Source organism: Camponotus vicinus, unplaced genomic scaffold (genome assembly GCF_025532165.1).
Source record: "Camponotus vicinus isolate PSW18456_S1 unplaced genomic scaffold, iyCamVici1.0 SCAF_1, whole genome shotgun sequence".
NCBI classification, from domain to species: domain Eukaryota; kingdom Metazoa; phylum Arthropoda; class Insecta; order Hymenoptera; family Formicidae; genus Camponotus; species Camponotus vicinus.
In genome coordinates, this window is record NW_028141945.1 from 3,229,076 (window position 1) to 3,243,302 (window position 14,227).

General features: G+C 36.3%; 1 protein-coding gene and 1 long non-coding RNA gene across 5 annotated transcripts in view; one reads left to right on the forward strand and one right to left on the reverse strand.

The window, feature by feature from the left end:
- LOC145967443 (uncharacterized) overlaps positions 1-12,282 on the reverse strand; it is a 118,701-nt gene extending 106,419 nt beyond the window's left edge. Inside the window, exon 1 of the long non-coding RNA XR_014437425.1 lies at positions 11,171-12,282. This is a non-coding gene — a long non-coding RNA (uncharacterized LOC145967443). The remainder of the gene's footprint in view (positions 1-11,170) is intronic.
- The window catches only part of Sli (slit guidance ligand), a 322,565-nt gene that overhangs the window by 230,186 nt on the left and 78,152 nt on the right, over positions 1-14,227 (forward strand). The window lies entirely within an intron of this gene.

A 14,227-nucleotide genomic window follows, 5' to 3' on the forward strand; every position in this document is an offset into this window, starting at 1 on the left:
ACTGCGGTTGGCTTACTCCAATTGCTGTCAATTTCGTTTCACCCTTCGTTATTAATTTTCAACGGCAACCTATATCAATAATATTTTTTTTTATTCCGCTTCTCTTTCCTTTATCTATCGATACAATATTATCTTCCGTCAGATTCCTTTACAAAGAAGAGATTATAAAGTAAAGGGGAAAAAAATATAAATCCTTTGATAAAAAGTGCTCGAGAATTAATTAAAACCGAATAATTTCACGTATAAGATAGATTTCAATATTATCTTTGTAATATTGAATAAAAATGTAGTTTCTATATAAAAGGAAACTATATATCTTATATCGAATATTCGTAATTAAATACAACAGCTGATCGTTAAAGTCGCGCGCAAGCACTATCGAAAGACATCATTAAACCCATTGCCAGCCATGGCCTATATTTCGACACATAACTGCCAAAGTTGAATCAGAATCAACATCCGGAATCAGAAATGTTACAGTATTTTCCACGAATACGGATCTGAATTTCAAGGAGGCTAATCGCGTGCTGCTTGCTCGAGCACTTCAAAATCGGAGCATTCATGTCTTTCTCTCTCTCTCTCTCTCAATCATCAGGCTGCCCGAAGGGAAACGACCGAGCAAGGATTCGGCTAATGGATTCGCAAAGAGCCGTGTTCACCCACACGCGCGTGCAGCGAGTGCGACCTTCGCGCGTCGACCGACCGCGTAAACGTACACGCGGGGGAGGAGGACGAGTGTTTGTCGCGCTGACGTGTACGCACTAATCGCGAAAATGCACTAAGCGCGCCGATCCCCGGCCCGGAGGGTGCTCGAAAATTCGTAGGAATTAACACAACTGAATTTCAAGTCCCCGTCCGACGGCGTGCAAAGTTCTCCAACAATTTCCATCACGGTATATCGCGCGGGTATAACGGGAGTAATTCTGAATTGAGAGGAGAGCCGGGGATATATCCGCGGGTGCCTCTCGCGGCGCCAGACGTCGTCTCGTGAGCGAGATCGACTCGTCGTCGTCGTCGGCTGCCGTCAACGTCTCGATCGTTCCGTGACAAAGTGGCATTAATTTCTGCATCTATGTTGTTTCCCGAGCTGCTGGAAAGAGCCGTTTTGAGCCGACGCTCGGTATATTTAAATATATGTACAGTGTCGATCAAAAATATATCAAAATAAAATATATCAAAAATATATCTTTGTTTTTTGAGGGTAACTTAATTCAAAGTACATATATTTTTATCTAGTCAAATATGTTTAATACTAAGTATATAAGTTACTGAACAATAAACTTTTCATTCAATAATGAAAACAGCAACTCAAGAAAAATTAATCAAATATATACATTTTGAATTAAGTTTTTAGTAATTATCCTAAAAAGAAACATAAAGGTGATATATTTTTGGCCGGTACTGTATTTTGCATTGCGGAGCGTATCGCAAAAAGAAGCAAATCAACATTAATCGTCTGCAATTGCGCGTGCACCGATTAAATTTCAAGATAAACTATGCACACTATAAGTGTATTATTTATGGAGAAAAGATTTGAATGCGAAATATATTCCTGATTTACGTCATGTCGTTTCTGTATTTTATGTAATTATTCATAATGATTTATTTTTATACAAGAGATATCATACAGCAAACAATGGTGATATTAACAATCTATTTCTCCATTAAATTTATATCATCGTGTATTGTATAAGAATGTTATGTAGAAAGTAATCAGATAGGAGAGAAAGCTCTTGGAGCGAACTTAGATATTTAAATATCGTTGGTAACTTCCGTTCATGGTCAGTTTTAACATGGAAATCTTGAAATGAGATTATATTGCGTTAATTAAAGAAAAATATAATTGTTTGAATAATTGCTTGAATGAAGCCATTTTATATCGATCAAGAAAAATATATTCTTATGATTTAAGATTTAATTTTCTTGAATGGAAAAGAATGTTAGATAGAAAATAACATTTTTAAATCAAAGATTATAATTGTCTTAAAGTAGAATTAAATAATTATATATTCTTGAAGTGACAACATTAAAATAAGATACTATAATATTATTGAAATTTAAAATTATTAAATTCTTTTAAGAAGACTATAAATTGTCGCGTATATACGAAACAATGAACGCGTTAGTTTAAGTATATAAGTTTTGATTTGACACTTATTTTTTTTCTGTGTATATACGCAAGTGCTTTATCGGCGTATGTGAATTTTAAACGTCATTTATCTCTGACCACGATATTACGTTAAACGCTCGTAAAAGAATGAGGCGCACGCGGCTTCTCTCGTTATTCGCGTCAATCAGTATAATGCACAATAAATCAAGCAGATTAGAAATAAGAGTTACGCTAATGGGAATTAGGTAATGCCTCGCTCGATAAATGCCGCGCGAAAGTATGTATAACGTAAGTTACACAATCCCCTTGTGATGTCGTGTACCATTTTAGCGTTACGTAAAGTATATCGAGCGTCTCGTTCAAGCATTCGCCGGCTCATTCAATCCCCGCGCTTATGTTGGATCCCTCGGTGGCCGTTATCACATGTGGTGGGTATATCGCACCCAGGAATGCGGTCCCGTATATCGCATTACATTTGTTTATGTACGCTTCGTTGGTCGATTACGTGAGCCATTGTAATACCGCGGACACATACTCGACGAGGGCAATATGTTACGTTCTTATTGTTGGCAAGTACTCGCAATCTCAGTTTCCCGGAAGCTACTAAAGGACTGCCCGTTTATAACGCGTCGAGGAATCAAGCTGTTGATATAGCTGAATTCAGAGTGCCGTGCGGCGTGAAATTAAATTTCCTTTTGACGCGTCAAGATGCGGACGTTAAAGGTAATCAGAGGGATTATTCAAGTGTGTGCGCGGCTATTTCTCTAATACAAAAATTGATGCTAACAAATTCCGTACGTTCCCAGTGTGGAAGTGCGAGAGACGTCTCAATAGGTCTGACACGGAAGTCATAATTTACATTAAGTAAGATATGGGAGATATACTGATACACGTGTGCATGAATAGCCCGAGCTAATGCAATTTGCAACGCTACTATACGATTCTAGTGTAATACGTGAGATTTACAGCGTTTTCTAGATGGTAGAAGCTGAAAATTATACTTTGCGAAAATGCAACGCCAAGTTTCGATTTCACCAAATAACTCTAGAAGTTCAGATCAATATCGTTTCAAATGTTAATATTGATTCTAAATAAACAAAGATTTAATTAATTATGATTTGTTGACATTCAGTTGACAATTAGCTGGCATTGATATACTATATTTAATTGCCAATTAATATTTGAGTTTACTAGCGTAATAATTAAAGTGGTACACGTGCACAATGCTTAACGAATCATGTTTTGAAGATGAAACCATAAATATTCAATGATTAATTTGGACAGATTTATGCTTTGTGGGATCATAAATTGTCGCAGCTCTCATTGCGCGCACATTATATAAAATTGATCTTTGCCATGATAATTGCTCTGATGCATGAGATCACGTTATATCGCACATAGGAGGAGAGACGCGCTAAATACTTTAACATTTGACATAGTTAAGCCGTCACTACTGACGACATTACTGTCAAGTGTGTCGCTACTTCTGATATATTATCATTGAAAATTCCAGTTAGGACTTGAATAATGTCACGTTTCTCATCAATGTATACGAGGTCCTCTTAAATCAGGTCAAGTGACCTGGTACCTTCGCTCCCGACACGTTCAAGTTTTATTAAACATCAAGGTCTTTATAGAAAGCTTCACAGAAAACTTAGCGTTATTTTAAACATATGCTTCTATTTTATATTAATTTAATAGTTTAAATAAGAAGAATTAAGAGCAAAATTTCAAAAGTAATTATATTTTTTCCCATAAACAATTACGGTTAATTAGAAGCGTGAAAATAAAAGACAGATTTAAAGAAAATATAGAAAAATAATTAACTTTTCACTAGGAAACTATAACTGTTATAATATGTACTAACTTTAATTACACATCTTTTTCGCATATAAACTGATTTACGATCATATTTATGGACTATATTTGCCAATACTTGCGCAACGCTTTTAACGTCACATAGAAAATAGGCAATCAGCATTTTACGAGATGCAGAAAATATCAACTTTGAAAACGCTTTTACCGCGATGATTTTTGATTACGTATTAAATTATTTTTACTTCATGAAAAAATATAAATTAATCGCGCATTACGTTCATATACGTGATTTTGCAGATCGTTTTTGCATAACTAAATATTAATGTCTTACAGATAATATATTTTTATGAAATCATAACCCATTGTCGTAAATTGAAAAGAAATTCACGCGAAAGGAGAAAGAAGCGACGGTTTGCCGCGCGATTTATTCACGTCGTTAACGAATCACAAAGCGCGCTGTCGCTCTTTCAGAACTATAATCATAACGCGGAATAAGCTGAAGTAGTATGAGTCATAAGCAGCCTACGCGGATGACAACAATCACGAGCATCCTGCGGTAGGAAATAATCACGTCATACGACCAACGTCGACGACAACCTAACCATGATTTTATAAAGACATACGGTGCGCCGTAAATATATTGCTAACGCGAGTCAACTTTGGACTTTGAAAAAAATCTCGCGCTTCATTTCCTCGCAAATTTGCATGCGACTTGATCGCAGCGCTCGTTGAATTTCATGAGATCCTCATCAGAAGAAGATACCGTAGCACAAATTGTAATTTCAAAGATATTCCGGGTCACTGGAAACGATTCGCACCGTTACTTTTTATTTCCGAAGCGCAACATTTGTTCCTTAAAATCCCGCCAATTATATTTTAATCGCGTCCTCCATGAAATCTCGAGTAAATATTCAACTCAAGTGATACCTAGAGACGTGATACGTAGAGACGATTTTATCTGACAACCAAGCCAATTCAGCAACAAGTTGCGAACCGTAGACGATCGCAAACACGAAACGCGCTTTGACTTTCATAAGGTTCCTGTTGCGGAGGCGACTGTGACTTACACCTCAGGAGGAAATGTCATAGATTTTCGCGGGACGCTCGCGCGCAGAGGATCGTTCCCTTGTAGGAAACATGGTGTAAGTGCCTTTCCACTTTCCCATGCAGGGAGTCCACCCTACACTTGGTCCATCCGACACGGGCCTACGAGAGTGCTCGTATGTATATCGTCGCAACGCACCGAGTCTTTCGAGTTGGCCGAGTCCCAGCGGGCACCCTTGAGCCCCGTTACAGAGAAATTTGATCGAAACGATTGATAATCTATGCCCTTTTCGAGATCGTGATACCCGCTGACAGCCGGATATGCTTCGACGCCAGTAACGGTGATCGAACTGCTGCTTTATAATCTATGCTCTTTTTGATCGTGAACTCTGGCCCGGACAGTGGCGGAGATGTAGATCGTGCTCGCGGAATGGATCATCTTGTAAAAAGTATTGAACAAGCGGAAAGATGTATCGCTGGCATTATACGGAAAAGAGGAAGGCATATAAAGGCAGATATCAATCGAGCATACATCAACGATGGTTTTTAGCAGGCAACATTATTTTTTTTTACCCATCGGATGCACATACTTGCGAAAAAAGGTACGCTTTTGTACTTTGATATTAACGTTGAAATGAGAAGGTAACAAAAAGATACATGAAGATTATAACGAAAATATATATAAGGAATTATTACGCACTCTTATTACAATACACGATCTTTATCACACGTGCTTTATGATATAACGAGTGTGACATGAATGTCAAACGTGAACGTGGTCGGTTGAAATCGCCTCGTCGTTGATGTTACTTAGTTAAAGCGCATAACGTTGCATCGTGAAACTACGATGCAACGTTATTATAACGAATAAAGCAAAGATACGCACGGGTCATAATTATTTACCATCAGCAAAACGCGCGATAAAAGACATATCTGGCGAGGATCGGAGCGTGATTACTATGCCGAGTTAACCCGACAAAGAGTCGCCCGTCATAGTTGGTCGGGCGACGTTGGCATCCGTAGCGATCGTTATTCTTTGGCCGGAAGCCATGAACAGGCAACCTTACGCGCGTTTACCCTAAGCACGTATACGCACGTGCGTGTGTCGTTCCGTCGTGACGCGAGAGATCCAATAACGCTCGACGAAACACTCGTCTATATGATAATGAAGCGCCGTCGCCAAAATTAATGCCGATGCGTAGCGAGGTCTCTCGTCAAATCGATCGAGATACATTCCACCCGGCATACAATCTAACTTCCGCTACGTTGTTGTCGCAAAATCAAAAGTCAAATTAAGAATTTCGAATTCAAGTACATGAGCATTTTCATTATCTTAAGAATCATTTCTACGATGAAAAAAAAGTCTCGATATCGATTATCCATGCATCAGTAACGAGGGTATACAGGGTGTCCCATTTTAAATAATACGCTCAAATATCTCCGAAATGGTGCGTTAAATAAAAAAATGTTTCAAACAAAAGTTGTATGGCTTGAAGGGGGCCATCAGATAGTGGCAATGATTTGACCTTGGAGAATCGTTTGAAGGTCACGTGAACGTCACCTTCAATTTTTTAAACAGAACTCCCTATTTTTTATTACTTGTTTTTGTAGCTTATCTCGAGAGCTTTCCAAAACACTATAATAAAGTATTTCTTCATTGAGTACTTTTCGAGTTATGAAGCTTGAAATAATTTCTTAATTTTACATAAACCATATAATATCTAGTAAAATATTCATTTTTCGATTGTCTTACCTTAATACTTTTATGTACAAAATAATGAGAGGAATCAATTGGTGTAAAGAAAACACACAGTTATTTTTAAGAAAAAATATGTAATTGTTAATTGCAAATTACGTATTTTTTCTTCGAAACAACTATGTGTTTTCTTTACACCAATTAATTACTCTCATTATTTTGTACATAAAAGTATTAAGGTAAGATAATCGAAAAATGAATATTTTACAAGATATTTTACGGTTTATATAAAATTAAGAAATGATTTCAAGCCTTATAACTCAAAAAGTACTTGAGGGAAAAATATTTTATTATAGTGTTTTGGAAAGCCCTCGAGATAAGCTACAAGAATATGCAATAAAAAATAAGGGGTTCCGTTTAAGAAATTGACGGTGACCTTCACGTAACCTTCAAATGACTCTTCAAGGACAAATCATTGCCACCATCTGATGGCCCCCTTCAAGTCATATAACTTTTGTTTGAAACATTTTTTTATTTAACGCACCGTTTCGGAGATATTTGAGCGTATTATTTAAAATGGGACACCCTGTATAATTGAATTGAATTTATTAAATTACAAAGATAATGTATTGCGTCATATCACATACACAAGTGCGCAGATATTCCCATGCAGCACAGAATTGTTGTAACATTGCAACAATATTGAGGCAATATTACAATGTTACTGCAATGTTACAATGTTCTGTGCTGTATGGGTTTAATCTAGGAAAACTGATTAAAGATTTTGCAGAGTAGAAAAAGTTTGATTATATATAATAGACTACTCTCTGCCATTAAATATATTTATAATGAAATCAATTTGTTTCAATTAATTTATAATTCAATATTCCGCGCGCTATGTCTTGTCATTCTCGTTCTTGCTAAAGGATGTTTCATGAATTAAACATTATCACGCCCTCGTCGTAAACAGGTATACGCTTGAAACACGACGCTGAAAGTCGCGCCTGTAAAAATTAATCGCACTTGAACGCGCGCGAATATCGTCGTGAAACGCGTGTTTTACCGGTAACAGGTGCTAGTTTGATTTTCACGCCCTAAAGGGCCCTCCTCCGTAGGTGTCCGCCGACCCGTGAAAGTCGTTCTTCTCACCAAGTAACCCTACCTTCTGGCCGCGTGTCTGATCGCCGGGGCGTGCCGTCCTACGGGAACGACACGGAGGACCCTCTTCTGCGGCGAAACGATACGCATATCCCGCAATTATTCAATGAATATATGAATACCGGTATCTATCGATTCCAACCAGCTATACGGCAAGCAACATGCATAATGTGCATACTTTAGATAACGTGCGGAGTAACTAGAAATTGCAAGGCATTAAGAAAGCTCGCTGAGATAAACATATGATTAACTATAAATGTAGGATTTTCATTAACTCTGAATACGATATTAAAATAATATCGCATGTAGATAAATTAATAAGCTTGCATTACATTATAATATCCGCTTGACATATATGTGGACTTGCGTATTTTATAAATTGTAAATCTATACTTATAATTGCATTTTATATAAATATCACGATTGGTATTGGATTAATTTTATTAAATATTTACATTATTGCCCGATAGCTTCGTTCGAATTTTATTTAATTTAATATTGCTCGAGTACATGTTACTCTTATTTTTCACGTTAACGCAGAGTTGAATTATTAGCATCTTGCTCTTAAGACTGCGTAATTGCCTACCAAAGATGTCAGAGTGCGATCGAAGCGAGTGATTAATCATGCATAATCGAGAATCGACGGACGAGAGTTACGGGCCGGCATTAAGAGGCCGTGCACCATAGTTTCCCGAGTCGGTGCATCGACATCAGGAACACGCATCTCCGTTGAATTGTGAGTATTATGCAATAGCATAGGCGCGCGCGCGGTAGTTACAAGACACAATGGGACTCGTCCGGTATCTTTTCTGGGCTACAATTTTCTCGATAAACGAGGTGGATAATTCACGGGTGTGCTGATTCACGCCTCGGCACGATACCTCGCCCTAGGGCTGCCGATATCCCACGGGATTGAATTAGGAGAGGACCGATCGCGCGCACCACTTTACTCCTCCTACACATCTTCCGTCGTCCTTCACTTCGGGAAGATGCGCGGTACGAGTCGTGGGAAGGGGCAGGTGCCGCTTTTGTCTTTCGCTCTGGAAACGATATTTAAGCGCCGTTCGATGTTATCGCCCTCGGAATTCTCGCTTTGGCGAATCGTGAAATTCCGGATGCCCTATTTGTTAGAAAATTTCATCTCCTCCCGCCGATTACCGCTGATCTTTGCGCTAGTGCCGTCAATGATTCAATAGCTCATCGCGTTTAATGGCCTCGGAACGTGAACTTCCTAGTTTGCACTTTATTGCTCCGATTTTGTGCAGCGTACTTGAAGAAAGCTGGAAGTCGCGCAAATTCGCAAAAATCTTGAATGCTTTTTGGTAAATTACTTCAATAATTGTGCAAGAGTGAATGAAAATTATATTTATTTTGAAGATGATAATAAAAGCAATTTAATTTATACAAAAGCCTTAAAAATTACAAACAGATTTTAAAGCTGAATAATAAAAAAGATATTAATAGATAAAAAATTTTATTAAGAAAATTTAACGAATTGAAATATTTTTATCTCATGTCAATATCTTCTATATCTTAAATAAAAACTTTCCATTGAGATACAAGTAAAGAGAATTAAATGGTCGTTGGTTAAGACTAAGAATCCGGTATAAATTTAAATACATTTGTTTCGCTAATTTTGAACACCTGTTGAGAGTTCCTTTTTCTTATCATCGTGTGGCTTCTTGTGTGGCTTGGTATTAACAAGAAAACTAAATGTAAATAGATTATATAAAATTTTGCAAGCGTCAAGTATCGTGCAAATTATCATCTTTCGATAGAAATTATATAATATAATTATATAGAAATTATCGATTCTCTCTCTTTTACGTAGCATCCCGTTCTTGTTTCTACTTTATTAGGTTCGGACGCGCGCGACCGAGATGTTTCCCATATTGTCTATCCGCAGACCGCATTGCAACAAAGGAAAAGTATAGCGTTTCGCCCGCACAAACGCACCCGTCAATTTCACGAAGCATAGAATTCGAAATTGGATCCGCAGACGCGTATTCCCCCTTTGTCCATTAACCATACGAACCCCCCAGCTTAATCCTATAGACGCGTATGTTCCTACATCTTGTATGGATGCTGCCCCCTCCCCCTCCCTCTCCCTCTTCATATATGAGATGCGGCAAGTGGACTCCCTCGTTACGAATCTCGCATAGTCATGGATGAGGGGGCACTCGGGGGTAAGAAAGGTGGCGGAAAATAGTTACAAAACAGACGTCACGGGGGTCGGTAGCGCGATAGAGAAGCCGCATTTGATTCTTTGGGGGGGGGGGGGGGTACCATCGCGGGGGCGGGAGTGTGAAAATATTCAGGGGTCCCGACGGAATCCACGGGGAATCTACGGAAAGATTAAGTGTCCCTTTCTCGTACAGCACGTGGCTCGCTCTCATGCGTCATACTGCGACGCCGATATTAATATATGTGCACATGCGGTATAAGCATGGTAAAAGATGGTTGCTTATTATATTTATACGTCATATATGACAGTCTAAATGAGAGATTTGTACAAAAATCAACTTTAATTTATCCATTTTATTTATTTATTTAAAGCAATGGACTTATGAGGTATTCAACTTTAATTTATCCACTTTATTTATTTAAAGCAATTGATTTATGAGATATTCGTTTTTATGAGATATTCATGTTTAATAAACGTGATAAAAAAAATTACAATTTATCGTATAATTTAAATCTAATGTCGAAATATTTTATTCATTTATTTAAAGCAATATGAGATATTCAACTTTAATTTATCCATTTTATTTTATTTATTTAAACCAATGGATTTATGAGATATTCATTTTTAATAAACGTGATAAAAAGCAAAAATTTACAATTTGTTGTATAATTTAAATCTTAGACACAATGTCGAAATATTTGATTTATATTTATATTTAAATATTAATTTTGCCGTATGTATATTTTAATATAAATATTTTAAGCATTTCAAATAAAAGAATATTTTACATACATTGTATTGCAATAAAATAAAATGGATCACTATCCCGTGCATGAAAAGACGAGCAATCAATTTTACAAATAATAAATAATTATATTAATACGTTGAATGCTGTGTCAGTCACCAGTGATTGCTAGAAAGATATACGTAATAAACGTAAATAAACGTGAAATACTTTTAACCATTCTGCATCGATCACCGATGATTGATAGAAAGATAAATATCATACGAATAATAATTTTGCAGAAATCAATTATATCGTGTAATATTTTATCGAGATCTAACAGTGAAAATTTCATTCTGATGTAAATGAAAGACAAGCGAATTAGAGCCGGCATTCAACGTGTTAAATAAGTTATAATTGTCTATCTCACCTTACAATTGTTTCGTCGTTATTCGATGCTATCCCTCCTGGGTTAGAGTCTCCTCCTGCTCCTCCTCTTCCTCCTCTTTCTTTCTCTCTTGTCCCTCTACTGCTCCTTTTATAGCATTCACACACACTCGCGAAAACACATTAATTACGATCGCGCGATACTTTGCACGGCACTCTCGATAAATCGCACACTTATATTGAAGGAGAAAGACAAGGCGAGAATAAGATTATGATTCACTCGCAGGCAAATTCACGCACTATTTTCCACGACGTTACATTTGTTGCTAAGAAATAGTCAGGGCCGGATTTAGGGGGGGCAACAGGGGCTAAAGTCCAGGGGCCTCCACAAGAGGGGGGCATCCACAACATAAATTTTTGGGTAAAATTTCCTATCGAATGGTATACAACACTTACAAGGTCTATGTATATTGCTTGACCTTGTTATTTCGCAATAAATTATTTAAACAACGTAAAAATTTCTATTTGATTTTGGTTCAAAAATGGTTAGGGGTCTTCGTTGCCCCAGGGCCTCCACATCTTTAAATCCGGCCCTGGAAATAGTATATATATTTGGGCAATTTTATTCTCTTTATAATACAAATATCCACGAACTATTCAAGATTTACCGACTGTTTTTCACGGTATAGATTTTGATGGATTAAAGGTGCACTCCGCTTAACGCTACGTTCCCTTCTAATTTTAAGCGCCAAATCTTCGCCTTGAAGCGAGCTCAGATTAGGTTAGATTCATCAACCGCTTTGAAGTGAAAATAGTCCTTCAAACGAAGCGCATCCTATAATTCTCGCGATATACGCATTTCGGCAATTTAAAATGATATACAAATCCCGATTTTATAATAACGTGCTTGACAAATTTGATTAATGACGACTGTAAGTATTAATTTCATTTTAACTTAATTATCGTCCGTAAAGATCGGAATAAAAATATAAAAATATAATTGATAATTTCTCCTCACGTTGTTTCACGTCTGGAATACATTGCGTGAAATAGCTGCTTTAATAGATGCTCGTCGTTTCGTCGTCGCTTAATCATTAATAAATTAATCACATAAGTTGATAATTGCTAATTTTATAATCGTGAAAGGAACGATCGCGCTCGGCACTTCTTGACACGACTGCGCGTCAAAGGATAATACGACGACACGCGGAGCACGTACGTCACTGCTGACGTCACGAGTCGCGTCGCGCGGCGTACTTCATACAAGTAAATCGCGTAGAATTTCATACAAGGCCGCGGAATGTAAACAATACCACGCTACGCGAGCAAGTGATTCTCTCGTTGAGAGATATTTAAGTACGTAATATTTAATATATTATAAAATGAATTCACACGGGATATTCTATTCGCTGCTCTTATCGGATTTTGCATCAATGAATAGTGAGATTGAGATATATCGTGCCTCTTTAAATGTATACATTTCAAATATATAACAACGAAAACCGAAAATTATACATAAATTATGATTTTATTTTAATTACTCTGCAATTCGCGTATTACGTTTTCAATCCGAGTCCAATTCCCGTTTTAAACAAGAACAAAAATTATGAATTATGGTTTTATTCCGACCTTTCCGAATGATTAAAGTATTTATAAATCTCGCATGGAGCGAGTAATAAGGTTATAACGCATCGCGCTCTTGTATCGTATTATCTCTTAACACGCGATCATATCAAGAAGTACCAAATGCGACTATTAAAATTAACGATTATTAACCGGTGCGTTAATTTATTAACGATTAACGATGATCGTCAGCAAATCGAAACGACCAGCATTTATCAAAGCAAGTATTTCGTGTGTATAAATGTATAAATTCCAAGTATGAAATAACGGGAGAATATAAATTATGGTTTTATCTTATAATCTTTACGAGAGAGAATAATTATATTTAATAATGCTTAGATATCAATATGTATTAAAAGTTAATCTTACGAAAGGATTTTGAAGGTCACTATCAAAGAACAAGAATTTTGATAACAATATATAATATCCTAAATGTATTGGTAGAGAGAATAACAATTTTTTTTTGTCTCGCGCGTTAGTCCTTTTCCCCTTTTCGCGATGCCTACATCATAATATAACTACGTGTACCAAGGACATATTTTGTTATTACTCACAAGTATCAGTTCCAATTTGTCAGTCATTGATAGAACGTCGGAAATAAGAGACGACTGCGATAAAACTATAATAAAGCGACATGTTGCATTAGATTAATTTTATTATAATAATTATTAATCCAGATTTCAAAATTTAACAACGTATACCATAAAATCGGGATTTATATATCATTGTAAATTATCAAAATGTATATCTTGCCAGAGCGATTTTATTTAATTGAAAATCTGTCGTGCAAATAATCGACAGACTTAAACATATTTGCAGATATTGCAGTTCGCGGATATTTATATCTTCAATTTTAATTTGTGTGTTTGTTCACTGTTATATGAGAGATAACATGAAGTAATAAAATATACTATTCTTTAGCAACAGATATAGCGTTATCGCAAAGAGCGATGTGTGAATGTCGCCTGCTAAATAAATCATAATTTTATGTATAATTTGCATATAGTTCTCGCAATATTTTCTCTGTACAAAAGTACGCGATTTATCGGGAGTGCCGTGCAAAATGCCGCGCGATTGTAATTAATTTCGCGAGTGTGTGCAAGTGCCATGAAGGAGACGACGGATAAGAGGGAGAAGGAGGAGACAGCCAAATCAACTATAAGGTAAGAAAATTATAATTTAATTAATTATAACTTATAATGCCATGAAAAAGCAGAAAATAAAAAGAAAGTAAAAGCGCGGAGTAGCATAATATGTATAAGTAAATTACGTTGAAATAAAAATAAAAAATTATTGTTACAATATGTTACAACAATGAGATTATATAGTAACGTAACTTGTAAAATACAAGTGTATTATAATTATATAAAACTTTTTATTATATAAAATGTATTATGATTATATAAAACAAATAGCCAATATAAAATAATATTTCGAAAAATAATTATTACAGAAAGATAAATCTTTTAAATAGGTATTTAA